This window comes from Acomys russatus, chromosome 27 (genome assembly GCF_903995435.1).
Source record: "Acomys russatus chromosome 27, mAcoRus1.1, whole genome shotgun sequence".
Lineage (NCBI taxonomy): Eukaryota > Metazoa > Chordata > Mammalia > Rodentia > Muridae > Acomys > Acomys russatus.
In genome coordinates, this window is record NC_067163.1 from 29,225,843 (window position 1) to 29,253,349 (window position 27,507).

Consider the following 27,507-nt stretch of genomic DNA (forward strand, 5'->3'; position numbering starts at 1 on the left):
CTGTGATGGAACCCAGGCCACACCCAAGCTAGGCACTTCTATCACTAAATTAAATCCTCCACCCAAATTCATATGTTTGTATGGAAAAATTATGGCTTTCAAAAATAAAAATGAAATGTATATAATGTATAGATGGTGAAGTTACAAAATGGCATATTCAAGCTCTAACCTTCAGTGTGTTAGAATCTGACTTGACACAGAAAACGGGACTTCATAGAAGATACTACATGAAAATGAGATCAGTAAAGTGGATTCTAATCCAATCGTTATATACAGTGTCCTTCAAATGGAAAATTTGGTCAAAAGGACAGAGCCCTGACTATAAGGAAATGGAATTTCACATGATGTTGAGTGATGCTAAAAGATATTTTATGATGGTAACAGCTGGAGGGCATGAGGATTTGACATTTCAGATTTTAAGACCATTCTCACAACTTGATCTCCAAACCCTGCCATCAAGAACTCCAAGATGATGGATTTCTATGGTTTTAAGCCATTGTGCTTCTTGGCTACGGCAATCCCAGAAAGCTAATCCACAACTCAGAGTTGAAATACAGACATGCATGTGTATGTGGGTGAAAGTCACCAGGCAGGATCTGAACCTTCTGGAAGGCTCATTAGCTCATTAGAACATCAGTGTTTCTGGAATGTTGGATCATTACAAGTCCAGATTCTGATTGCAACACATCATGGATTCTCTTAGGACCCTAAATAATAATTTCTTATCCATCCTTGTGTGGGACCTACCATCCTGTAACAAATATACTAAAAATCTTTTAGAATATAGCAACTAAGGACTTAGCAGATCATAAGCTTCCACCAACGCAAGAGCTGAGAATGCCATCAGGTTACATCTTGGGCTATAGTCAAGAATTCTTTGCTTAACTATCTCTCTTAGATTTCCAACAATGAGTTTGAAATGTCTCAATGTATTAATTTCTTTGATTTGTTACTATTAAAAACCCCATGAAACAACTTCATTGTTGACACATGGAACTGGAAATAACATAAAGCTGTGTACACAAGTCATCATTATTTGAATCCATAATAAGCTCTCTCTTATTTCCTTTGAGGTAAGAGTTAGTTCTCTCTCTCTCTCTCTCTCTCTCTCTCTCTCTCTCTCTCTCTCTCTCTCTCTCTCTCTCTCTCTCTCTCTCTCTCTCTCTCTCTCTCTCTCTCTGTCTCTCTCTCTCTGTCCAGATATTTTGATCATATGCAGCACAAGCCTTGCTTAATTTCAGAAATTACATATAATTATCTGAACATTAAAAACACACATGTTAATGTCTATGTGATAATCAGTTTTGTATGGAAACAGTTGTACTATCTGTAGTTAACAAGCGAGTTCTATTTTATGACACTCTATGTATACTTCCTTCCTTATAAAAAGCATTGTCTTGGTTTTCTGTTTGTTTGTTTGTTTGTTTTGTCAACTTTGACACAAGCTGGAGTTATCTGGCAAGAGGGAAGCACAATTGAGTAAATACTTTCCCTAGCTTGTAAAGAAAATGTGTGAGGCATTTTTCTGACTAAAAATTGATGGCTTGAGGTCCAGCACACTGTAGGTGGGGGCACCCCTGGACAGATAGTTGTGGTTTATATCAGAAAACAAGATGAATGAGCCATGCTCAAGCAAGCTAGTAAATTGCAGTCCTCCAGGGTTCTTATATCACTGCCAAGTGAGTTCCTACTCTGATTTCCCTTTATAATGGTCTGTGATCAGGACATGAAGGACAGATATTCTTTTTTTGGTGATTATAATGGCAAGAGAAACCAAATTAATATAATATTGTATTGAACCATCAAATTTCCATTAAAATATAGATATAATGGAATCATAGCCTGAACTTACTTTGGGCAACTGAAAATCTCCAACTGGGTTTAAGGAAGGGGGCAGGTGTGTATTTGTTCCAGTTTGGAGCAATGCTTTCTTTGTAGTTACTACCACTGGATAAGCAGAGGTGGCAAAATGCTAATAAAATGCAGTTGCTTAACTCAAGGATTGTTATATCTTTAGTAATAGGATGTTACCTGATGTCACTTGGGCTGGTGGAAGCTGGTGGTCTGCCAAGTGACTACTCCGTTAGACAAAGGTTTTATACATCTAAACATAGAATTGTGTCATTCTTTCCTAATAGGCATGCCAATAGTCTTGAACAGTTGTTAATGATTTGAGGGGAAGAAATAAATGATATTTTTTTTTCAAAAGAAACAAGAAAATGTCCAGATAGTCATTCTCAATGTAATGTAAATAGTTAATTTTAAAATATATTCTCACTAACTGCTACAATTATGTATTGAGACATTATCCTGTGTTATTCACCTTTGCCATGTGTCATTCTGCCCTCACAACCTGTCTGTGCCATTACATAATAATCTCAAGGAAACTACTGGCATCCATGAGTCATAATGTCATGCCAAAAATTAAGAAGCGTAGAATTTATCAGTGAGAGCACATCTATGAAGATAAATATCTTTGCTTTGAAATGCTGAGTGTTCATTAGGAATTTGCTATACCTCTGTACAAAAGAGGGACATAGAAGGTTTCTGTGACAATCCTTACCTGCTATGCATCTCCCCCCAAAAAGTAACAGCCCAGACAGAAAGCCATTGAGTAAGACTCGTAAAAAATGTGATAAGGATGCTGAAGCATATGTAAGGTGAAGATGGGGAAGGACTCAGTTTTCCTCAAAGGGCTGACCACCGGAAGTTTGACCTTGCTCTAGTGAGTATACAAACAAGACAAATCCAACTTGGTTTTGTTTTGGTTTGTGTTGTTTTGCTTTTCAAGACAGGGTTTCTCTGTGTAGCCTTGGCTATCCTTGACTTACGTTGTAGACCAGGCTGGTATCAAACTCACAGAGATCTGCCTGTCTCTGCCTCATGAGTGCTGGGAATTTAGGCATGTGCCACCATGCCTAGCTTTGGTTTAAAATTTTCCTTCTCCTCCTCCTCCTCCTCCTCTTTTCTTCTCCTTCTTTTCTTATTTCTCTTTTTCAGAAGGAGTCACAAAGGTAGGGACTACACGTGGGAGGACTGGGAAGTGAATGTGATTTGGTTCATGATGTGAAATTCCCAAATAATAAATAAAAGTATTATTTTAAAAACTAATTCAAAAATCTGGAGATTGTCAATAAAAGAAAGTATATCCATTATAAGAAAGTATTTCCTTTTCAGAGCATGGCCCTGCAACAAGCAGTCCTGGAAATGAACCTGTCATCAGATTAAGTGTTTGTATATTGTTATAATCCAATCTTTCACATTTTTAATTCAGCAGTAACATCAATGCTGTCCCCCAAATTTCAGGGCATGTACCAAGTGATTATGTGTTGAGAAAATGTAGCAATTTCAGGACAATGTAACACATTTTCTCTCATGCAAAATATCATTTTAAGTTTAGAGGACAAAGTAAGATTTTTTATTTTATTACAATCACATTGTATTTCTTTATATAATAAAATACTAAATTTTTATGTATTTGTCATTTCCTGTGCTAACTTAATATTAGAGTTCTGCTTATTCTTCAAGACACTCCTCAGGTGAATCATCACAAGGACATTATGATGACATTGATTTCTTGATACTTGATTCCTTCTACATAAGTTATATTAATTAATTTTTGGGATGTCACATTATTGACTTTAGAGTTGAATAAAAAGAGAAATGAAACTGTAACTTTGTGTGGATTGTGAGATAAAATATGATAAAGATAATTTTAATCTTTTATCAGAATACTATAAAGTAGTGGACTCTAGAAGAATAAGAGGCAGAAGAACCATAAGAGTCTACACAGTGAAAATGGAGCATAAAGAGTAGAGTGATGAATAAACTGGGAGATTCTCAACACACTCAGAACAATGAGAAATTTAAGACAAGTATAACTATCTGGATATTCATTGTGCTTTAACATCCATCCATTCTGATGCCTGACAATATCTTTCAACATGATTAAAGGTGTTCAATATTTCTCATTAAGTAATGTTTGGCAATTCTTATTCTTCTAAATTGCACATCATCTGTAATTCTGTATGCATCACTTAATGAGAGGGGCTTCTGCTGTCAAGTAATACCTCAGATATAAATGTTCCTTAAATAGGAATATTTTCAACTTGTCTGTGTATCATCAAAAGGGCAATATACTAGACTGTGCCTGAGATATGAGATGAGATGACTTTCTATCTAAGGCTTCCATGTATTTGCATCCCCAAGTGAATACAAACAAGTAAACAGTAAAAAAACAAACTAACAGTGATACACTGATCTGGCTGTTGTTGAAAGCATACATTATTAGAAAAGTCTGTGGTTTAAGGAATACTGTGGCATTTGTCCTTTGGGGTAAGAGATTTATTGAAGAGTTATTAATGGCATGGAAAGACATAATGCCAATTGACAGGATGGTGGGGCCTCTGAAGAGGTTTCAAGTCCACATGACAGAATGGTCTCTTTTCATAGGTTTCGGAGACAGGGAAGTGTCACATGATTGTCACAGAGTTGATAATAGCCTTTGACATAGAACTACAGCCACACTGCTCCTGATAACTGGGTAGCAGAGAGAGGGTAGGGAGTCTTACTGAGGCTGTGAGGAATCCCACCATACTCGTAGATCCATGATATGCTGGGAGTCTTGCAGTGTTCCATGGTGAAGTGAGAAATGAATGAGGATGCCTGATATTCTCCTGGAATATGATTACTTGGCAAGTCTGTTAGAGAGTTACAAATTCTCACACAAGCTCAGCTTGGTAGGAGATTTGCACTTTTCCTTCACAGTACTAAGAGAAAAGAGACGCTGTAGGTAAACATGGCTTCAATAGCCTGTAACCTAAAACTTAACACGTATATGTTAGGCAGTGGTTCCAATGCAAAGTTTCTAAAATACTGTATATATTACCATGGAAGGTAATATAATCTTTCTTGACATAATTTCCTCATACATTAAAAGGGGCGGGTACAAGATATGAGCGACCTCATCAGGAATTCAGAAGAAATTAGTGGAATAATACTTGTGGTCATAAATAATTTCATTCCTGATATAAGAAGCATAGAGCAAATGATAGCTATTATTACTGCAGCCATCCTCATATCAAGGGTCTGTTTAAACAACCAAAGCTGATTGGAAACTCACTGTTCTCCTGCTTAACCTAGTAAGTACTGGGCTACAACAATGGGCTGCAAAGTTCTTTTGATGTGGGCATTCAACTTACTGTGATTTTCTTCATTTTATGAACAAAAGTAGAAAAATATAGACCTCATTTTAAAGAAGGTATTTAAGTAGAGTAAATTAAAAGTCCCTTTCCATCTGAAGTCCTTTATTAAGTCATCATTACATATATTAAGAAATCATTTCTTTCCATGCACCATTCAATAATCTCAATTATTTGTGCTGCTCTCACTTCTAGTCTACAGAAATGTAATCAGATATTAATGTCATGGTCAGGGATTTTAAACAAATTAATTTCTCCATTTCAGAGACTTTTATTTTTATTTTGTTCTCATTATTTCAACTCAGACATTACATCTCAGAATAAAATCAATGTTTTTCTAAATTGATGTGCTAACTTCATAATAAAGTAGAATAGCAATTTCTAAGTCATTTTTATCTCCGGTACAATAATGTTTTATATTCTGTGTTTATTTATTCTTGACATGCCAGCTTTGGACTTTTCACCTTATTGAATTCTCTTTATCCTTGTTACACTGGTATAGGGTATAGAAGTTGAGTAGAACAAACCAGAATTAATCCTTTAATCATACTCTAACCTTGGTGGTAATTCCATGAATATCCATAAATAACTCTATGATTATAAAATATCTGTAAAGTTTACATAAAACCTTAGACATTTTTATTTTTCCTAGTTTTGAATAGTTTTTTCAAAACTAAATGTTTTTTCCCTTTTCAGTAGGAAAATGCAGTGTTTACACAGATTATTGCATAGACATAACCATTCCTGTTCATGTTTTTAGGTCAGTGATAAGTACTTTTGAATTTTATCTAGTGCAAAATAAAACTAAACATATTAGTCTGCCATCTAAGTTGTAATGGAAATGATTCCAGCTGATTTTCAAACATTTGCCACAGAAATGATTACACTCATTTATTATACGTATACATGCGTTCTAATTTTGTATCCTGACACAAAATCTGTTGAGGAGGTAAGGCGTTGGGGAATAGGGAGAATTAACAAATTCTCTAAGCAGAAACTCTGCTAATATTTTTAACACTGATATTTTAGCAAAGAATTCTCAAAACACATGTCAGTGTTTAGTTAACAATGATCAAAAGATCAGCTTGTACGTGCAACTATTAGGTTGAAGACAAACCAATGGCAATGTTTTAATTGACCACAAATCTAATAATCAAATAAACTATAGTGAATTGAATTAGCTGTTCCTTCCTGACCTTAATTAAACAAAAAGCTAAAAAAAATGAAATAATAGAAATATGTGGGGGTCAATAGGTTTAAGATAGACCACATTCCTATGCTTAGAACAATCTTTAACTTGGCCAAAGACAAAATTAACAGTAATGTGGTTAACTGTTTATTTCTCCTTTGTCTTGAGGAGATGGGACAGTCTTTAGCTCACCTCAATACAAACACAGGCAAAGTAAGACTCCAGATAACCAATCCTTTCTCTTTTCCTACTTCACCTGCCTTGCTCCCTCTTGTGAGGTGTATAATTATAGACTTCTATGGTTTTGTTAGAAGATCTTTTAACCATCTTTTTTCTTTTTTTTTTTCACTTGTTCTTTTTTTTTTATTATAATTTATTCACATTACATCCCAACTGTAATTCTCTTACTCTCATCATCCTATTTCCTCTCTCTTCCACCCTAATCTCTTCCTAGAGACTGCTGACAGGTGGGGTCCTCCTTTCCCTCCTTCCGACCACAGTCTTTCAGGATGGATAGCCTGCATCCCCTTCCTCAGTGTTCCCACAGGGCCACACCTCTAAGGGGCAGTGATCAAATGTCAGGTACCTGAGTTCCTGTCAGAGGCAGTCCCGCACAATCTTCCCCCCTCTTTGAACATGGTGAAAGAGCTGTCCACAGGCTGTCTCTGAAGAGGGGGTCTACATTCTCTGCTTGCAATGCCCTTGATTGGTGCAGGCTCCCTGGGTCCAGATCTGCCATCCTAGATAGCCTCCTTGTGGAGCTCCTGACAACCCCATCCCTGTCATTCCATCCCCCAATTCTTCCATACAAATCACAGTACTTCACCTAGAGTCCAGATGCTGTGAGTCCTAGCATCTGTCCCAATCCTCCACTGGGTGGAGTCTCTCTGAGGACATCTATATTGGGCTAATATACACTTATAAGTAAGTACATAGCCTGCCTGTCTTTCTGGGTCTGGGTTACATCATTCAGGATGATTTTTTCTACTTCCATCCATTTGCCTGCAAATTTCAAAGATTTCCTCATTTTTTGATAGCAGCATAGTACTCCATTGTGCAAATGTATCATTTTTTTTTTTCTCTGTACATTCTTCAGTTGAGGGGCATCTAGATTGTTTCCAGATTCTGGCTATTAAGAATAAAGCTGCTATGAACATTCTTGAGCAAAAGTCCTTGTTGAATGGTGAAGTATCTTTCAGGTATATGCCCAGGAGTGGTATAGCTGGGTCTTGAGGTAGAATTATCCCCAATTTTCTGAGAAAGCACCAGATTGATTTTCAAAGTGGTTGTACAAGTTTGTACTCCTAACAGCAATGAAGGAGTGCCTCCTTTCCTCCATATCCTTGCCAGCATGTGCTGTCACTTGAGTTTTTGATCTTAGCCATTCTGATGGGTGTAAGATGGAATCTTAGAGTCATTTCAATTTGCATCTAACTGATGACTACAGTCATTGAGACTGTCTTGAAGTCACTCAATATTCCTCTGTTGAGAATTCTTTGTTTTGATCTGTACCCCATTTTTAATTGGGTTTTTTGCTTTGGTGGTGTTTAATGTCCTGAGTTCTTTGTATACCTTGCATATTAGCCCTTTGTTGTATGTAGGATTGGTGCAGATCTTTTTCCAGTCTGTAGACTGTTGTTTTGTTCTGCTGACAATATTGTTTGCTTTACAGAAGCTTTTCAATTTCATGAGGTCCTACTTATTAATTGTTGACCTTAGAGCATGAGCTCTAGGTCAGGAAGTGTGCTATTCAGGAAGTTATTTCCTGTGCCAATGAGTTAATATTCTTCCCCACTTTTTTTTCTAACAAATTTAGTGTGTCTAGTTTAATGTTGAGGTCATTAATCCACTTCAATTTTAGTTTTATTGTACAGGAAAGTTTAGCTATTTTGGGTTTTTTGTTTTTCCATATGAAGTTGAGAATTGATGTTTCAAGGTCTGTAAAGAATTGTATAGGACATTTGATAGGAATTGCATTGAATCTGTAGATTGCTTTTGATAGGATGACCATTTTTACTATGTTGAGTCTCCTGATCCACGAGCATGGGAGATCTTTCTATCTTCTGATATTTTCCTCAATTTCTTTCTTCAGAGACTTGAAGTTTTTTTTTAATTTAAGTTTTTTTTTTTTTTTTTTTTTTTTTTTTTTTTTTTTTTTTTTTTTTTGGTTTGGCTAGATTTATACCAAGATACTTTATATTATTTGTGGCTATTTTGAAGGGTGTAATTTCTCTAATTTCTTTTTCAACCCATTTGTCATTTGTATACCGAAGGGTTACAGACTTTTTAAATTTTATTTTATTAATTTATTCATATTACATCTCAATGGTTATCCCCTCCCTTGTGTTCTCCCATTCCTCCCTCCCTCCTATTTTCCCCTTATACCCTTCCTCTATGACTGTGACTGAGGGGGAATTCCTCCCCCTACATATGCTCATAGGGTATCAAGTCTCTTCTTGGTAGCCTGCTATCCTTCCTCTGAGTGCCACCAGGTCTCCTCATTCAGGGGACATGGTAGAGCTTCCGCAAGACCCAGCTATTCCACTCCTTGGGATATACCCAGAAGATGCTCCAGCACACAACAAGAAAATTTACTCAACCACGTTATAGCAGCCTTATTCATAATACCAGAACATGGAAACAGCCTAAGGGTTACAGACTTTTAAAAGTTAATTTTGTATCTAGCCACTTTTCTGTAGGTGTTTATAAGTTGTAGGAGTTACTTGGTAGAATTTTGGGGTCACTTATATATACTATCATATTGAATCAAGATCAAGTAATAAAATTAAATAGTCCTATATCTCTTAAGGAAATAGAGGCAGTCATCAAAAGTCTCCAAACCAATAAAATCCCAGGGCCAGATGAATTCAGTGCAGAATTCTACCAGACCTTCAAAAAAGAGATAATACCAATTCTCTTCAAACTGTTCCACAGAATGAAATCAGAAGGAACATTACCAAACTCATTCAATGAGGCCACAGTCACCTTAATACCTAAACCACAGAAAGACTCAGGAAAGAAAGAGAATTTCAGACCAGTTTCTCTTATGAACATTAGTGCAAAAATACTCAATAAATTACTCACAAACCAAATCCAAGAAAAACATCAAAATATCATGACCAAGAAGGCATGTGGGGGGGTTCAATATACAGAAATGCAACAACATAATATATCATATAAACACACTGAAAAAACACATTATCATCTTCTTACATGCAGAAAAATCATTTGACAAAATCCAACACCCATTCATGCTTAAAGTCTTAAAAGCGCACGGATACAAGACATGTACCTAAACACAGTAAAGGCAATATACAGCAAGCCTATATCCAACATCAAACTAATTGGAGAGAAACTTAAACCAGTTCCACTGAAATCAGGGACAAGACAAAGCTGTCTACTCTCTCTGTATCTTTTCAATAAATTACTTAATATCCTAGCTAGAGCAATGAGACAACTAAAGGAGATCAAGGGGATACATTAGAAAAGAGGAAGTCAAATTATCACTGCTCAGGGATGTGATCTTTTAACTTTATAATCTGTGGGGCTACTTGATGGGAAAGGAGCTCTACAGAAACACTGTGACTTTATTTCCTGACTCAGCATGTTCTAATATGAAACATTCCCCTCAGAAAGGGAGGCTAGAGGCTCATATAACTTGAGAAGTAAACAATTCACAAGTTTCAAGAAGTTCTTGAAACTAACAAGGTATACAGGAAGCCAAACAAAGCAACTGAAGCAATAAACGACTGCTTGAGGAGGAGACTCAAACCACTTGAGCTGCCTGGAGGAGACTCTGTGACCAGTCTAGCTATCTGTAATTTATACGAAAGATCAAGGTTCACAGCCTTTGGAAGTCATGGCTCTTGTACAAATTTTGTTATTTTTGGTGTAGCTGCTTTTGACATTTAAGCAAGCCTTATCCATATTCCCGTATGTAACTGAAAAATAAACTCTCAATTTCTCACCATATTAGACTTTGGTATAACCACTGCTGTGAGAATTTAATGTTCCAGTCTAGCTGCTGCCAAGTCCTCGATACCTACTGCATCATTTCTCTCTTAGAGAAAGTAACAAGCAATCTAGTAAAACTGTAGTTACCAGACTTCCAAATGCCAAGCTTTTACCAAAACATACATTGGTAGCAATATATCTTGATCCCCAACCCCTATACTGCTTTTGGTCATGAAATTAGAAAGCTTACTTGTAGATTTTCCACTGTAAAGCTCCAAACATCCTCAGAAAAGTCTAATAAGAGATTCTTACTTCTTTCAAACAGGTGCAGATAGCCCATCTTTGGAGCCCCCCCCACCCCACCCCACCATGCTTTCTGTCTCAGGTGATGGAGTCTGCACTGTCCTCAGAGGCCCTGTCATACTATTGCCTGTCTATTTCTCCACTGAATTAGTGATTCCTCTAACAAATTACACAAACTCCAATAATCCATCTTAGTGTCATGCTACAACCACATGCGACCTTTTAATTATATTGTCTATCACGGGTCAGGTGAATCCTCTATCTGCAGTAATACTTTATTCGTTTGCATCTCCCCTCAAAAAATGAGACAACACAAAGAGGTATCATTTACTGAGCAGGGTGATTTTACAGTTCTCTGGTAACAGATCTGCTGAAGAAACACTAAATTGGTTTAAATAATAATATTTAGATAACTAATATTGTAAGCAATGTCAGGCTATGAGAATTTATTTCCAAATCAGGCTCAAAAGAGCTACACGTACTACCTTCTATAACCATGGAAGAAATTTTGAATCCCTCATAACAAATACCTATTCAAGTATATTCCAAATTTATATGGGTATAATGAATAGAAGGGCTGACGTAACCTGAACCAATTTTGGGAGCATGAACAGTAAGGTGAAAATGTAACCTCAGTAACTTTCTAGGAAGAATCTCCTATTTAATATTTAAAATATGCAAATATATACATATATTGCACATACACATGACTAAAATGATATATTATACATGAAAGGACAAGCTGAGTAGAGAAATGAGTATATATTCAAACCTATCAATCAAAATAAGGAACCGCCTACACTATGGGCGTTAGTAAGCAACTCACTGTTCTCTTGAAGTATTGAAAGGAAACCCCAAAGAATAATCAGGACCCTTAAGTATTTCCCCTCACGTGGCCCATTGTCAAAATTGACAGTATGTCCCTCTTAATTTGTACTATCAATTTGTTACAAGTAAAATTATCTTTCTTCTTTTGCAAATCTGTGTGACCCTTGATTTTAAATTCTTTGAATAAGAGACAAGAGTCTAAACACGCCCAGTCTAGGCTCCAACTACTGGTAAGACCATCACTTGTATCTCATAAAAAAAATTCTCTAAGTGCTTTGTACATCGCAAATTGCAAAGATAAGAAAAACCCGCTGGATAAGGAAACACTGCAATCATGCTTAATGGAAGCATAAGTTACCCACAAGTTAGTAGTTTAAAATATTGCTTTAATATCTTAACTGTTCTATAGGTCAAAATCCCAATGTGAGGTTTCTGAGCTACAAGCAAAGGACTAATAGAGTTACGTTTCCTGTTACAAGCTGGCTGTATTCTGTACATCCATTCTTATCTTCCAAAACAAACTGTCTCTTGAATATTTCTCAAATTGTATTTTCCTTAATTTTGCTGTTGTTTTCTTTTATGGCTACATTTTATGATGATATCGCATATGTACAAATAACCCAAGATCTATATTTTAGGCCATCTGCCTAAGAATTTTAATTCAATTTATAACCCAATGAGGGAATATTCCTATGGGTTCCAGACATTAGTGTGTGGATATTTTGGGGGACACTATTTTGTGCACTACAACCACTTCAACATCATGTTCTGAATAGGGCATCAAAGAAGACAATTTACACATTTATACTTGGTTTTTCATAAGCAAGTTTGTCTATACTAAATAAATCTCAATAAAATCATTCTAATATCATTAGCATGAGACCCAGCATTTCAGGTAGCTGTACTTTTTATTCTTTTACTATCACAGGAAATAAATATTTTTTAAAAAGACAATACATGGTTAGCATACTGTTATTTCAGTAGAGTCTTAAGTATCATTGAAATCTTATCTCACGTGGTGAGTATGGCATATCACTAATTAGAGATTATTTAACATTTGTGATTTTAATATGTATGCATCTATATCGACATTTTTCACTTCCAAATACCTTCTTTTCATAAACAATAATACAACCAACCACATTCTTAATATATAAATATTAAATATAAATTTAATATATGAAACATGGTATGAAATCTCATTTAGATAAGAAGTACCGAGGTAAATACATATGTAATATATACATATATCTTTTATTCACACACTTATTTATTTATTTATTTATTTATTTATTTATTTATTTTTCTACACCCAGTTGGCCTTGAACTCACATTTGCCTTTGCCTCCAGAGTGCTGGGATTGAAGGCATGAGGCACAACACCTGGCCCTGTTCACATATTTTAATCCATATTTATGTGTTATATACATATGTTCCCCTTTGCCCAAGTGATTCCAATTTTAACTACCAACCCAACCAGTAAGATAGTTATATAGAAATAATCTTGGGACTATTAAGAAAAAGGGTTATCCAGTGACCCTATGATCTACCCCTTTTAAAGATCATAAGGCTAGTCTTCTGAAGTTGCTTTTTATTATTAAATCTTTTATATTTAAGTATACATTTATATTATTATACATATATACATTAAGCAGTAAGAAGAACCAAAAATAGTCAGGAATTACATAAATGTTACATCCAAAGTGTTTTGGCTATTTGTATTTGGAAGCCTTGAAGAAAACATCTTTCCTATCTTGGTTCATCTAAAATTCTGAATATAAATCAATATCTATCATATCTCATCATTATCAACTTACAACTTCTGTCTAGACCTAAAAACATCTTACCTCATAAACAACTAATCATAATTGTAAAGCTAAACTAATTGGTCTTCAACCTCATCATCATTTGTCATTTTGTGTCAAGATCCATGAAGCTACAATTGGCATGGGACCTAACTAAAATAAACATTTTAGTCATTAAGATATAAGCAATTATTATTCACTTAAGAATAGTATATATTTGATATAGTAACTAAAATACTTGCAAAAGGTATACAAGAACACATCAAAGATATCATTCATCATGACCAAGTAGGCTTCATTCCAGGCATGCAGGGATGGTTTAATATATGGAAATCCATCAATGTAATCCACCATATAAACAAACTGAAAATAAAAAAACCACATGATCATCTCTTTAGATGTAGAGAAAGCATTTGATAAAATCCAACACCTATTCATGTTCAAAGTTTTAGAGATATTGGGGATACAAAGCACTTTCCTCAACATAATAAAGGCTATATACAGCAAGCCAATAGCCAAAATCAAAGTAAATGGTGAGATACTCAAGGAAATTCCTCTCAAATCGGGAACAAGGCAAGGCTGCCCACTCTCTCCATATCTCTTCAATATAGTACTCGAAGTTCTAGCCAGAGCAATGAGACAACAAAAGGAGATCAAGGGTTTCCAAATGGGAAAGGAGGAAGTCAAATTATCCCTATTAGCAGATGTATGATAGTGTACAGAAGTGACCCTCAAAATTCCACCAGAGAACTCCTACAGCTGATAAATACCTTCAGAAAATTAGCTGGATACAAAATTAACTCAAAAAAGTCTGTAGCCTTCCTATATACAAATGACAAGCTTGCAGAGGAAGAAATTAGGAAAACCACACCCTTCACATTAGCCACAAGCAATATAAAATATCTAGGAGTTACTCTAACTAAGTGAAAGACTTGCTTGAAAAAAAATTTCAAAACTCTGAAGAAAGAGATTGAATATGACCTGAGAAGATGGAATGATCTTCCTTGCTCATGGATCGGGAGAATTAACATAGAAAAAATGGCCATCCTACCAAAAGCAATCTACAGATTCAATGTAATCCCTATCAAAATACCTACGCAATTTTTTAAAGACAGTGAAAGTTCAATTCTGAACTTCATATGGAAAAACAAAAAACCCAGAATAGCTAAAACAATCTTGTACCATAAAAGGTGCTCCGGAGGAATCTCCATACCTGATCTCAAACTGTACTATAAAGCAATAGTAATTAAAACAGCATGCTACTGGCACAGCAACAGGCTGGTTGATCAGTGGAATCGAATCGAAGACCCAGATATGAATCCACACACATATGGGCACTTGATTTTTGACAGAGAAGCCAAATCCATTCAATGGAAAAAGGATAGCATCTTCAACAAATGGTGCTGGTCTAACTGGAGGTCTATGTGTAAAAAAATGCAACTGGACCCATATTTGTCACCTTGCACAAAACTCAAATCCAAGTGGATTAAAGACATCAACATAAAACCAGAGACATTAAGTCACGTAGAAGAAAAAGTGGGGAAGAGCCTGGAACATATTGGAGACAACTTCCTGAACAGAACACCAACAGCCCAGGCCTTAATGTCAACCATTACTAATGAGACCTCATGAGGCTGAGAAGCTTCTGTAAGGCAGGAGACACTGTCAAGAGAACAAAGGGACAGCCTACAGACTGGGAAAAAATCTTCACCAACCCTACATCTGACAAAGGTCTAATATCCAAAATATATAAAGAACTCAAGAAATTAAACACCACCAAACCCAATAACCCAATTGAGAAAAGGGGCTTGGAACTAAACAGAGAACTGTCAACAGAGGAATATCAAATGGCCGAGAAACACTTAAGGAAATGCCCAACCTTCTTAGTCATCAGGGAAATGCAAATCAAAACAACTCTGAGATTCCATTTTACACCCATCAGAATGGCTAAGATCAAAAATTCAACCGACACCACATGCTGGCGAGGATGTGGAGAGAGAGGAACACTCCTTCATTGCTGGTGGGAATGCAAACTAGTACAGCCACTTTGGAAATCTATCTGGTGCTATCTCAGAAAAATGGGAATAGGGCTTCCTCAAAACCCAGCTATTCCACTTCTTGGAATATACCCAGAAGATGCTCCAGCACACAACAAGAAAATTTGCTCAACCATGTTCATAGCAGCCTTATTCATAATAGCTAGAACATGGAAACAGTCTAAGTGTCCATCAGTACAAGAATGGATAAAGAAACTGTGGTACATATACACTACAGAATACTACTCAGCTATTAAAAACAAGAAATTCCTGAAATTTGTGGACAAATGGATTGAGCTAGAAATGATCATAATGAGTGAGTTAACCCAGAAGCAGAAAGAATCAAATGGTATATACTCACTTATATCTGCCTACTAGCCCAAGGGGCATGTCCCATGAAAGCCTTCACTTACCAGGAAACTGGGATAGAGGGGAGGACATCCTATTGGGACTCTAAATGAGAGAAGCATGGAAGAATAGCAAAGTAGAAGGATCCAGAGGGTCCTAGAAACCTACAAGTAGAACATTATGATAGGCAGATTTGGGCCCAGGGGTCCCGCTCAAACTAAGGCACCAGCCAAGGACAATACAGGCGGTAAACTTTAAACCCCTACCCAGATCTAGGCAATGGTCAGAACATTCTTCACAGTTAAGTGGAGAGTGGGATATGACTTTCTCACGTACTCTGGTGCCTCACATTTGACCATATCCCCTGGAGGGGGAGACCTGGTGGCATTCAGAGGAAGGTTGCAGGCTACCAAGAAGAGACTTAATACCCTGTGAGCATATACAGGGGGAGGAAACCTCCCTCAGGAACAGTCCTAGGGGAGGGGAATAATGGGAAAATGGGAGGGAGGGAAGAAAGGGAGGATACAAGGGATGGGATAAACATTGAGATGTAACAAGAATAAATTAATAAAAATAATAATAAAATAAAATAAAATTAATGAGTATAAATTTCTGATCCTAAAATATATATCCAATTGCTTTCTACTTTGCTTCTTTCCTCAATTAATTCAAGATGGCAAATCAATAATCTCAGTTAATTATTTAAGTTCTTTTTAGATCTTGTCTATAAGAATTTAATCAGGTAATAACTCAACCCTGTAAATATCAGGTTCTGAGAAACATCCGTGTTACTATAGTTATCTATTACCAATTCCTTCACTTAAAATCATTTGCCTTTTTATAAGCTTTCTTTGTATTTGAACAGTGGACTATTTATTTATTTAACCATGGCTTAGCAGGTGTGCCCAATAAAAATGCCGCAAAATAATGAAAATTTGTAATGATATTGGAGATGCACTAGATGCAGATTTCATGTACTAATTTTTCTGTAGAAGCAACTGGAGACGACCAGTTGTTTTTATGTTGAAGAGTTAATTGTTATTTAAAGCAACATGTTTTCAGACAACTTATTTCTTTTTCCCAAAGAGGACTGCATCTAAATACCCTAATCTATAAGTAATCCATATAACACAGCAGATAGACTTTTTGAGGTATCTCTAAAGATTTGGAGCAATGTAGACTGTTTTTGGTTACCTAGAGCACCATGAGATTGAGGATCCAGTCACGGAAAGTAGGCTGCTTATCGATAACAAAGGTGCCATAGCAATAAATAAATAAATAATAAATAAATAAATAAGAGGAGTGATTGGAAGACCTGGACTGCTGAATTTGAAGGTAGAATAGAAGCCACTAACTGAAAAGGTAAGTCCTTGACATAGGCAAAAAAATTGATTCTTCCCTGGAGCTTCCAGAAGAATCAATCTGGCCAATACACTGATTTCAGCCCAGAAATGCTGATTTTGGATTTCTGACTTCCAAAACTATTAAGAATAAATTTATGTTGTCAGCAACTTAAGTGTATGGCACTTTGCTAGAGCAGCTATAGGAAGCTAATATAATTAGTATATTATTGATAAATTACTTATTCCATGAGACATTTCCAAGGAAGGTTTCCTAACAGAAATACTTTTTCTTTTCTTTATTTCTTTCCTTGTTATTTCAGGCTTCTGGGTTCTTGGAGAGATGAAAAAAAAAAAAAAAACAGAAAAAGAATAAGATGAACTCTGCATGTAGCAAATTTGGTTTCTGAAACTTTGACATTACTCCTAAGTGTGGAAAAGAAATGAGGCCAAAAACTTAAGAATTCCTTTTCTCTATGCTGAATACAAGGGTGTGACCTAAACTCTCTCTTGCTCCAAATTTCATAAGTTTTGTATTTGGATATCTTTAACCAAGGACTATGAACCTGTGGATCCAATTCAGAGATGTGTTATATCTCACATGTCTGAAGCGACTAAGTATGAGATCCAGGGTTATGCTTCCTTTCAAAGCTCCAAGAACTTCCTGAAAGTCATATGACTTCCACATGAACTCTGGTGCCCCATATTTGACCACATCCCCTGGAGGGGGGAGCCCTGGTGGCACTCAGAGGAAGGACAGCAGGTTACCAAGAAGAGACTTGATACCCTATGAGCATATACAGGGGGAGGTCCCCCCCAGTCACAGTCATAGGAGAGGGGAGTAAGGGGAAAATGGGAGGGAGGGAAGAATGGGAAGACACAAGGGATGGGATAACCACTGAGATGTAAAAAGAACAAATTAATAATAATAATAAAAAAAAAAGAACTCTCTGGCTTCCAAATGAATCCCCACAGTTCCAGGGTTATCTGAGGATTGTCACATGTTCCTCACTGAGTCCCCTTCCCTGTGTTCAAATTTCTACTCCAAGTACTCTTATTCCCTAACTCTTCCATAAGACTCCCTGAGCACCACCCACAAGTTTGGCTGTGAGTCTCAGCATGTGCTTTGATAGCCAAACCAGGCAGAATGTGCCAATCTCGTCTGATTTAAATAACTTTTAAAAAGAACTTGCTACCTTAAAATTATAGCATTTTTCTGTTGAAATTAAGAAATATATAAAATTTCAGAAAAACTTTTTATGTAAATTGATTCCTACTTTATGTGAATAGAATCAAATCGTATTTCCAAAAGTAATGACTAAGCCACACATGTGAAGTTAATTTTAATAAAGTTTCATAGGTTAACAAAAAAGGATAAGTGGACTTGTCTTCAATGGTGATTAGTTTATGATAATCATTTCTGAATAGTTTCTGTTCCAACACTTGAGAGAAAATAATAATGAATACATTATTATTACTGCAAAGGGAGCTTTTAGCTATTATTGACTGTATATTACAGGCCATTAAACTGTCTATTTGAAATTTTTTTTGAAACAAAGAAAGTCTAAAACAAAATCACTTAGAATAAAAGTGTTTACGGGAAATCTTATTTGATACTACTAAAAACTAATATTTTAATTGGTATACCATACAATTTCCCAAGGTTAGATATGGAATTGTAACACAACTTAATGATTTTATAGGCACATTGTAAAGTTTTGCAAGAGTCTTTGGAGCCAGAGCTTCTCAACCTCCTGTTCTCAATCCAACTTTCCTTTCTTTCTCACTAGTAAACATGAAGGGGCTAATAGAGTCTACAATGAAAGAGAGCCATCCAGAACTAGACACAGCCCGGAAGATAAGCTGTTTAATAAAATATTAATGTGTGGATTTTATAGTGTGTATCAAGAAATGACTTTAATCTTATAACCTTGATATGTGGTTTAATCAGATTAGAGGATAGAAACTATATATAATATCTTTGAAACTACCTTTCTAGAAATAAGAGTATCTTCCATTTGATATCACTAAGGTAGCCCTTGTCAATCAATATCAAATAATATTTGGGAGTTGGATTAAAAACTTGAAATTTGGGCTGGAGAGATGGCTCAGTGGTTAAGAGTGCTGCCTGCTCTTCCAGGGGTCCTGAGTTCAATTTCCAGCAACCACATGGTAGCTCACAACCATTTTGTTGCGATATGATGCCCTCTTTAGCAGATAAATCACTTATATACAATGAAATAAAATAAAATTTTAAAACCTTGAAATTTGTTTTATGTTTACTTAATTTTGTCAGATAACAATTTTAATGTTAATGACATAATAACTATGAAAATCATGATATAAAAAGTAGCAAACATGCTTTTATATTATCGTTGCATAATGCTTTAAATTATTAAATTACTAGATGTTATAACTAAAATTAATAAATACTGAATGTGTTACAAGACCAAAGGTCTTTGATTTTAAAATTAAAATACATATTTATTTGTATGTGTAAGAGTATGTATGTTGAAAAAATACGGTTGTTGTTTTGTTTTGTTTTGTTTTTCTATTACAAATCTAGCATTTGTCCTTTTTTTTTCTTAATTTAATGATATTCTACGACATTATATTATAAAGCTGTTGAAACATTAGGTCAATACATTATAGCAAGCAGCTGCTAGCATCCAGCTTAGAAAGGGATTGTTTTCTCATTACTGATTTCAGAATAAATTATCTATGTTCTTAGCTGTAAAAAAAAAATCCATATATTTAACAAAAGCAGATGATAGAAGTATATTAAAGAATTAAAATGTGCTTACTATAAAAGCTTAAAATTCTAGTAATAAAAGTATGTTAGACATTAGATAAAAGCTGCTCCATCCTTCCAAGATTATAACATATGGACAAAACCCTACAAAAGATGTAACTGATATTTTTTCTTTTTTTGAATGCCAATCATAATCCTGTTCTGACAGTCTATGAAAAATTAAAGATTACAAATGAGATAAAAAGAAAGACCCATCTTAGATACAGGATTAATACTCATAATATTTTATACTATGCAATGAAAGCTTGACTTTGTATAAGTTTAACTGGGGTTAAGAATAATTAAAAGAATTCAATATTGATGATAATCAAAGTTATACTATATTATTTAAATAATACCATATGCTTCTAAAGCAATAAAAATGGTTAAAATCGAACAATATCATGAAAAAGAAAATATGTAATTGCAGTGCAAAAATAAAGCATCAACTTGACATCTGCAACCAGAAATACAGTAACATTTCTGTCTAGTTAAGAAATAATTTTTGAAACAGTCTCAAATAAAAAGGACATTTGATCAACTATGTTCATAGCAGCTTTATTTGTAATAGCCAGAATCTGGAAACAGCCTAGATGTCCCTCAACTGAAGACTGGATAAAGGAACTGTGGTACATTTACACAATAGAATACTACTCAACTATTGAAATTTGCAGGCAAATGGATGAAACTTGAAACTATCATCCTGAATGAGATAATCTAAACCCAGAAAGACACCAAAAGTATATACTCATATAGAAGATATTAACCAAATGATACATGATAATCACACTATAATACACAGATATAAATAAACTAAATAACAAGGAGGGCCCTAGGGAAAATGCTTAATTCTCATTCAGAAGGACAAATAGAATAGACACCAGAAGCAGTTGAAGTGAAGGAACAGGAAGGGAGCCTACAATACAGGTCCTCTGAAAGACTCCAGCCAACAGGATATTGAAGCAGATGCTGAGACACACATCCAAACTTCCTTGTGGAACAGAGGGAGTCTTATGAAAGAGTTGGGGAATAGAAGGACCTGAAGGGGTCAGGACCTCCACAAGGAAACCGATGGAGCCAACAAATCTGGTTGAGGAGGGGGATGATGCAGAGACTGATGCACCAATCAATCACCATACATGGTGTGGACCTAGATCCTCTGCTCAGATGTAGTAGACAGGCAGCACAGTCTCCTTTTGTGTCCCATAATCTGAGGAGTAGAAACTACTTCTGACATGGACTGTGGTGCACACTCGCTGATCATTTCCCCGTTGTGGGGCAGCCTTGCCAAGCCACAGAGGAAGAGAATACTGGCAGTCCAGATGAGACTGGATAGGCTGATGTCAGATGTTACGGAAAGAGGGCTCCCCTTTCTGAGGACCAAGGGAGGGAGAGAGAGCGAAGCCAGGAGGCAATGAGGAAGGGGCTTACAATTGAGGTGCAAAGTGAAGAAATTTTTAAAAAACTAAATGTTATATTTCAGTGTATAAATGCCTATATTCCCAAAATTTAAAAGTGTAACACAATAATCTAAGTTTCCTAATGCAAAGTGACCCTTGACTGTACAATTTACTAAAATTAGACTCAGCTTTACGTTCAGGCCTGGTGTCAGTAGGTAAATGACTGTATCTTTACTAACTACAGATTTTTCCCTCTCACCTCCTCTCCTGAGCTATCTGAGGATCAGTGGCAAGATTCTGAGCTTCTCTGTGTGGCTATTGGTAATTTCAAAGCAATTTTTCTGCTCGGATTGTTCGGGTTGACTGTTTGTTACACATTTTAAATATCACTACCCTCAGAGGATCTAGGACTTCATTGACTATCTATTTCCAATAGACTCATCTCAAAAATATATCAATGGGACAACAAAATAAAGAGAAGTTTCAATATGGTTTCTCCCCACCTGTATCTGCATTTTCATCTCAGCCAGGAATAGTCAAGGCCATAGGAAGCTCAGTCATCTGACTTTCAGTTTCCAAATTAAATATCCTCAATGTTCATATTTTCTCCTACTTTCACTTCATTTTTTTATATCCTTCCTCGTGGGAAATAGAACTAACTAATATATATATATATAGATATATAGATATAGATATAGATATATATATATAGATAGATAGATAGATATTGGTTTAAGATGAGTAGGCAGGTACACTTGCATTAACCTCACAATTCTGCTTAAGGATTCAGTTTGTTTGGGTCACTTACATTCACACTAATGCATAGCCATTGCCTGGATTGCTACACAGGCTTAAGAAGTATTAATTCCTTGTTTTTAATAGCTGAGTAGTATTCCATAGTGTATATGTACCACAGTTTCTTTATCCATTCTTCTACTGAGGGACACTTAGGCTGTTTCCATGTTCTGGCTATTATGAATGAGGCTGCTATGAACATGGTTGAGCAAATGTTCTTGTTGTGTGCTGGAGCATATTTGACCACATCCCCTGAATGGGGAGCCTGGTGGCACTCAGAGGAAGGATAGCAGGCTACCAAGAAGAGATTTGATACCCTATAAGCATATACAGGGGGAATAGGTCCCCTTCATACACAGTCATAGGGGAGGGGAGTAAGGGGAAAATGGGATGGAGGGAGGAATGGGAGGATACAAGGTATGGGATAACAATTGAGCCATAATATGAATAAATTAATAAAATATATTTTAAAAAGAAGTATTGATTATATGGGGGGGGTAGGTTTGGGTGACTAAATTGATGAATCCATACCAAAGGTCTAAACCTAGATTTTGCATACAAATGGTCAATAATCAATTAATTAAAAACTGTGTGATTTCTCTTCATGTTTGCCTACATGTGTGTGGATGATTCAATGACATGTGCAACACTGAGAAACCTACTGGACCCTGAGTGATGACTTTCAAAAGCTGCTTGTCTATATCTCTCTGTGAGACTTGCAGACAACTTTACAGGTGAGAAGATCTCTTCTCAGCTCTCCTTACTGCTAATGTAACCGTAGGACTGCACCTGTGGGCCTTGGAAGTCATAGGAACTGCCTGAGACGTGTGAATTCCTTATGAGCCTGATTATTTGGGTTAATTTCTGAGTTTCTGCCAAGCTTTCCTCCTAGATAGCATGTTTCATTTGAAAGAAAACTTCTCCAGGACACAAAAAATTACAAAGCCAGACATATCGATGGCTACAGGGAGCCAAGAATAGAATAAGAGAACTTCCCCTGAAGGAGCATGCAGGACTGTTGCTACATAATTTTTATACATTGCCAAAGCCCTTTAAACTTTTTAGTTAGGAGATATATATTTTATTTTATGTAATCCATATCTCACTATATCTGAGTTTTAAATGTGTGACTAATGTAAAAGCTTTTCATCATATGAAATACTTGTGTTTAAATACTTTCTATAAGCAACTTTCAGGACAACAGAATAACTTGACAGATATTTTTTTCAAGAAGATTGAAGGAGTTATATAAAAGCAAAACAAACATTAAAAAACCCTTATAATTTAATCTTGGATAATGAAGATAAGTTATTATAAAAAGGAATCTATAGGAAGACATAGTGGAAGAGTCCAAGCCATACAACAGAAAACTGTTTTACCAGTGAAGGGTGTTTAGAAATAGGATGTGCATTCAATGGAAAAATGACAGCATCTTCAGCAAACGGCGCTGGTCTAACTGGATGTCTAATGTAGAAAAATGCAATTAGACACCTATTTGTCACCATGCACAAAACTCAAGTCCAAGTGGATTAAAGACCTCAACCTAAAACCAGAGACATTAATCCATTTAGAGGAAAAAGTGGGGAAGAGTCTGGAACACATAGGCACAGGAGACAACTTCCTGAACAGAACACCAATGGCCCAGGCCTTAATGTCAACAATTAATAAATGGGACCTCATGAGGCTGAGTAGCTTCTGTAAGGCAGGAGACACTGTCAAGAGAACAAAGCGACAGCCTACAGACGGGGAAAAGATCTTCACCAACCCTTCATCTGACAAAGGTTTAATATCCAAAATATATAAAGAACTCAAGAAATTAAACACCACCAAACCCAATAACCCAATTGAGAAATGGGGCTCAAATCTAAACAGAGAATTCTCAGCAGAGGAATATCAAATGGCTGAGAAACACTTGAAGAAATGCTCAACCTCCTTAGTCATCAGAGAAATGCAAATCAAACCGACACTGAGATTCCATCTTACACCCATCAGCTGGCTAAGATCAATAACTCAACTGACACCACATGCTGGCAAGGATGTGGAGAAAGAGGAACACTCCTTCATTGCTGGTGGGAATGCAAACTAGTACAACCACTTTGGAAATCTATCTGGCGCTTTCTCAGAAAACTGGGAATAGGGCTTCCTCAAGACCCAGTTATTCCACTCCTTGGAATATACCCAGAAGATGCACTACCACACAACAGGGACATATGCTCAACCATGTTCATAGCTGCCTTATTCATAATAGCCAGAACATGGAAACAGCCTAAGTGTCCCTCAGTAGAAGAATGGACTAAGAAACTGTGGTACATTTACACTATGGAATACTACTCAGCTATTAAAAACAACGAATTTCTGAAACTTGTGGACAAATGGATTGAACTAGAAATTATCATAATGACTGAGTTCACCCAGAAGCAAAAAGAGTTAAATGGTATATACTCACTTATATCGAGACACTAGTCCAAGGGGTATGTCGGCATGAAAAACTTTACCTACCAGGAAAGTGGGTCTGAGGGAAGGACATCCTATTGAGACTTTAGGTGTGAGAATCCTGGGAGAATGAGGAAATAGAAGGATCCAGAGGGTCCTGGAAAACTTCAGGCCGGTCTGGGCCCTGGGGTCCTCCTCAAACTATGGCACCAGCCAAGGAAAATATAGGCAGTAAACTTCGAACCCCTACCCAGACTAGCCGATGGACAGAACATTCTTCACCGTTAAGTGGAGAAGGAGATCTGACTTTCACACAAACTCTGATGCCCCATATTTGACCATGTCCGTTGGATGGGGACACCTGGTGGCACTCAGAGGAAGGATAATAGGTCACCAAGAAGAGACTCGATACCCTAGGAGCATATACACGGGGAGGAGGTCCCCCTCAGTCACAGACATAGGGGAGGGGAATAGGGGGGGAAGCGGGAGGGAGGGAAGAATGGAAGGATACAAGGGATGGGCTAACAACTGAGATGTAATTTGAATAAATTAATAATAAAAAAAAGAAAAAAAAAAGAAATAGGATGTGCTATATTAGTTATCTGAATTCAGCGTGAGGAAGTGAGACTTGTTTGAGAGGGTGAATGACCTGATCTTAGCACCAAGGAGAAAATGAGTAGAAAAGTCTATCAGTCTCTACCCCCAATAGCAGGTGCTTAACTATACTCAGTAGCCAATTATATCTGGTACTGATTACAATTCTAGGAGGCTAACATACTGTTACTGATGATGCTGACATCAATATTTAAGCTCAGTTTAGTAAAATGTTTTACCCTTACCCAATATAAGCAAAACAGAGATAAAAATTTAGTACATGAACCTTTGAGGGGCAATCTAGAGCCTAATCATAATGATAATTTGAACTACTCTTGAATAAAACAAGTTGATTGGTTAAAAGAACATATTTGGAGCTACCAGACTGCATAAAGGCAATCTAAATCCTTTGTGCAGCCCTGGTTGACTAAACTTTTTAATTCAGGTAATAGAAAATATATCCTTCCAACATTTTTAGTATTAAATACATTAATAATTTTAAAAACTAAAAATAAGGTCTGACACATACACTGCTGTTTAAATGTTTTCATTTTCTCTGTTCCCCTCAGCATAGCTCTCTAAATTGTATAAAAGTACTCCATGTTGACAGAGAAACTATTATCTCCTCTAGCACCTCACTTTATGTAGGCCTCTGAAATTGTAAAATATGCCATCTATATTTATTCATAAGATAATTCTGAAAATTGCCACCATATTTACATTTCTCACCCTTAGTGCTGTGTAGAAGTATTGTGTCTTGTTCTTCATCACCTTTTCTATATATAGAAAGAAATGGCCAGCTCTTCCAAGTTTTTCTATTTTAAAAATCATTCATTGTAGAGGAAATTTAATCCAACAACATGGCTGCTCTGATTGCATCCAAAGACCTTCTAGGATCTGGCTGGAATGCAAACATGTCCTTAGTATACAACTTTAATCCCAAACAATGAAGGTAAGTTTAGTTTGTAGAAGAAAACACTCATGTTTGAAAGTGATGTCTAATTGAATGGCAGGCAAAGTGATGAGTCAGAGAAAGACTTGGCAGAATGAGTCAGACATAAGATACACCTAAGTCTCACAAGAATGAACAGGAAAGAGAAGATACTTAAGAGCAGTTCAGTAGAGTTGAGGACTAGAGTAAGGTACAGAAGGAAAAGAATAGAGAAGATAATACAGTGGAGCATAGTAAAGAGCTTAGTGTAGAGGGCAGTTCCATAGAGAAAGAAGTAGAGCTGAATGTGTTAGGGAGATCAATACAGAAGACAGGACAGTAGGGTTGAGTTCAGTCCAGTACAATACAGTACAGTACAGTACAAGGGGTTTCATTGACTTTAGTTGAGTACAGTTGAGTTTGTTCAATTATGTGCAGTTCAGTTCATGGAGTCTAGAAGCAGAGCAATTCAGAAGAAGCTGAGAGAAACAGTTTAAGTCAGTCAGCTTGGAGATAAGTTTTGAGCCAGAAGAGCTGAGTTGGAAAACCCAGCCAGAATTCAGAAAGAGCAAGAAATAGTGAGCTCATTCAGAAGTAACCCACCAAGACAACAATTACTTTAGGCAAATAAGAGATACTTTTATAATTCATATCATAGTTCTGTTAACTATTCTTCACATGAGATTTTCTTCAAATCTCATAAATGCAATTGCTAGCTCTCAGATATATTTCACTTTCCTCATATCATTATCAAATATTAGGTACCATTTGCATTTGTATTTCCAAAGTGCATGCTGGAGAAGTCTTGGCTGACCAGTAAAACATATAATTGGACAGACTGCCCATCACTACCCCATTAGTCACCTGATTACTTCTTCCTTCTCAGCTCACTACCATTTCCTGTAAACAAGTTTTCAGAAAATTCTTAGCTATAAAGTTTCATTGTTGAAATGGTGAGTGTTTTTCTAAGGTTGAGTACTGTGTACATAGCAGTTAATTGTGCATTGAAAATATAACCCTACTCAATTGGTAATCGACATCAATGGTGGAGCACTTAACCACCATCTCTAGAACCCTGACTTCAGACCTCAATACTGCAGGAAACAACCCAATAATTAGCATAATGATTTAAGAGGATCAATATTTTTATGGCTATGCCATATGCTTTGTTCTTTGTACATGGTGCTAGGTGACTCTACTGAATAGTTTCTGAATAGGATCTTAGTCTTTCAGAAAATAATACCAACAATTGAGATTTGGGATTTCATGAAATGGGAATTATATAAAGGGTTAGAGGAGAGACATAGAAAAGGGAGGAGTTGATGTAGTTAATTAAAATTAATTAAAATAAAATCAACAACAATAAAGTGAAAATCTAACATAGGATGAAAAGAGTTTGTCAAAGCAAAGGAAACAATAGAGTGAAGAAACAACCTACAGTGTGAGAAACAATATTTTCAAGCAAGCTATACATCTGAAAGAATCATTATCCATAATATAGAAAAAATATTAAATGAAAAATATATGAAATAGCAAAGTGTCAAACAAAAAAATCACTGA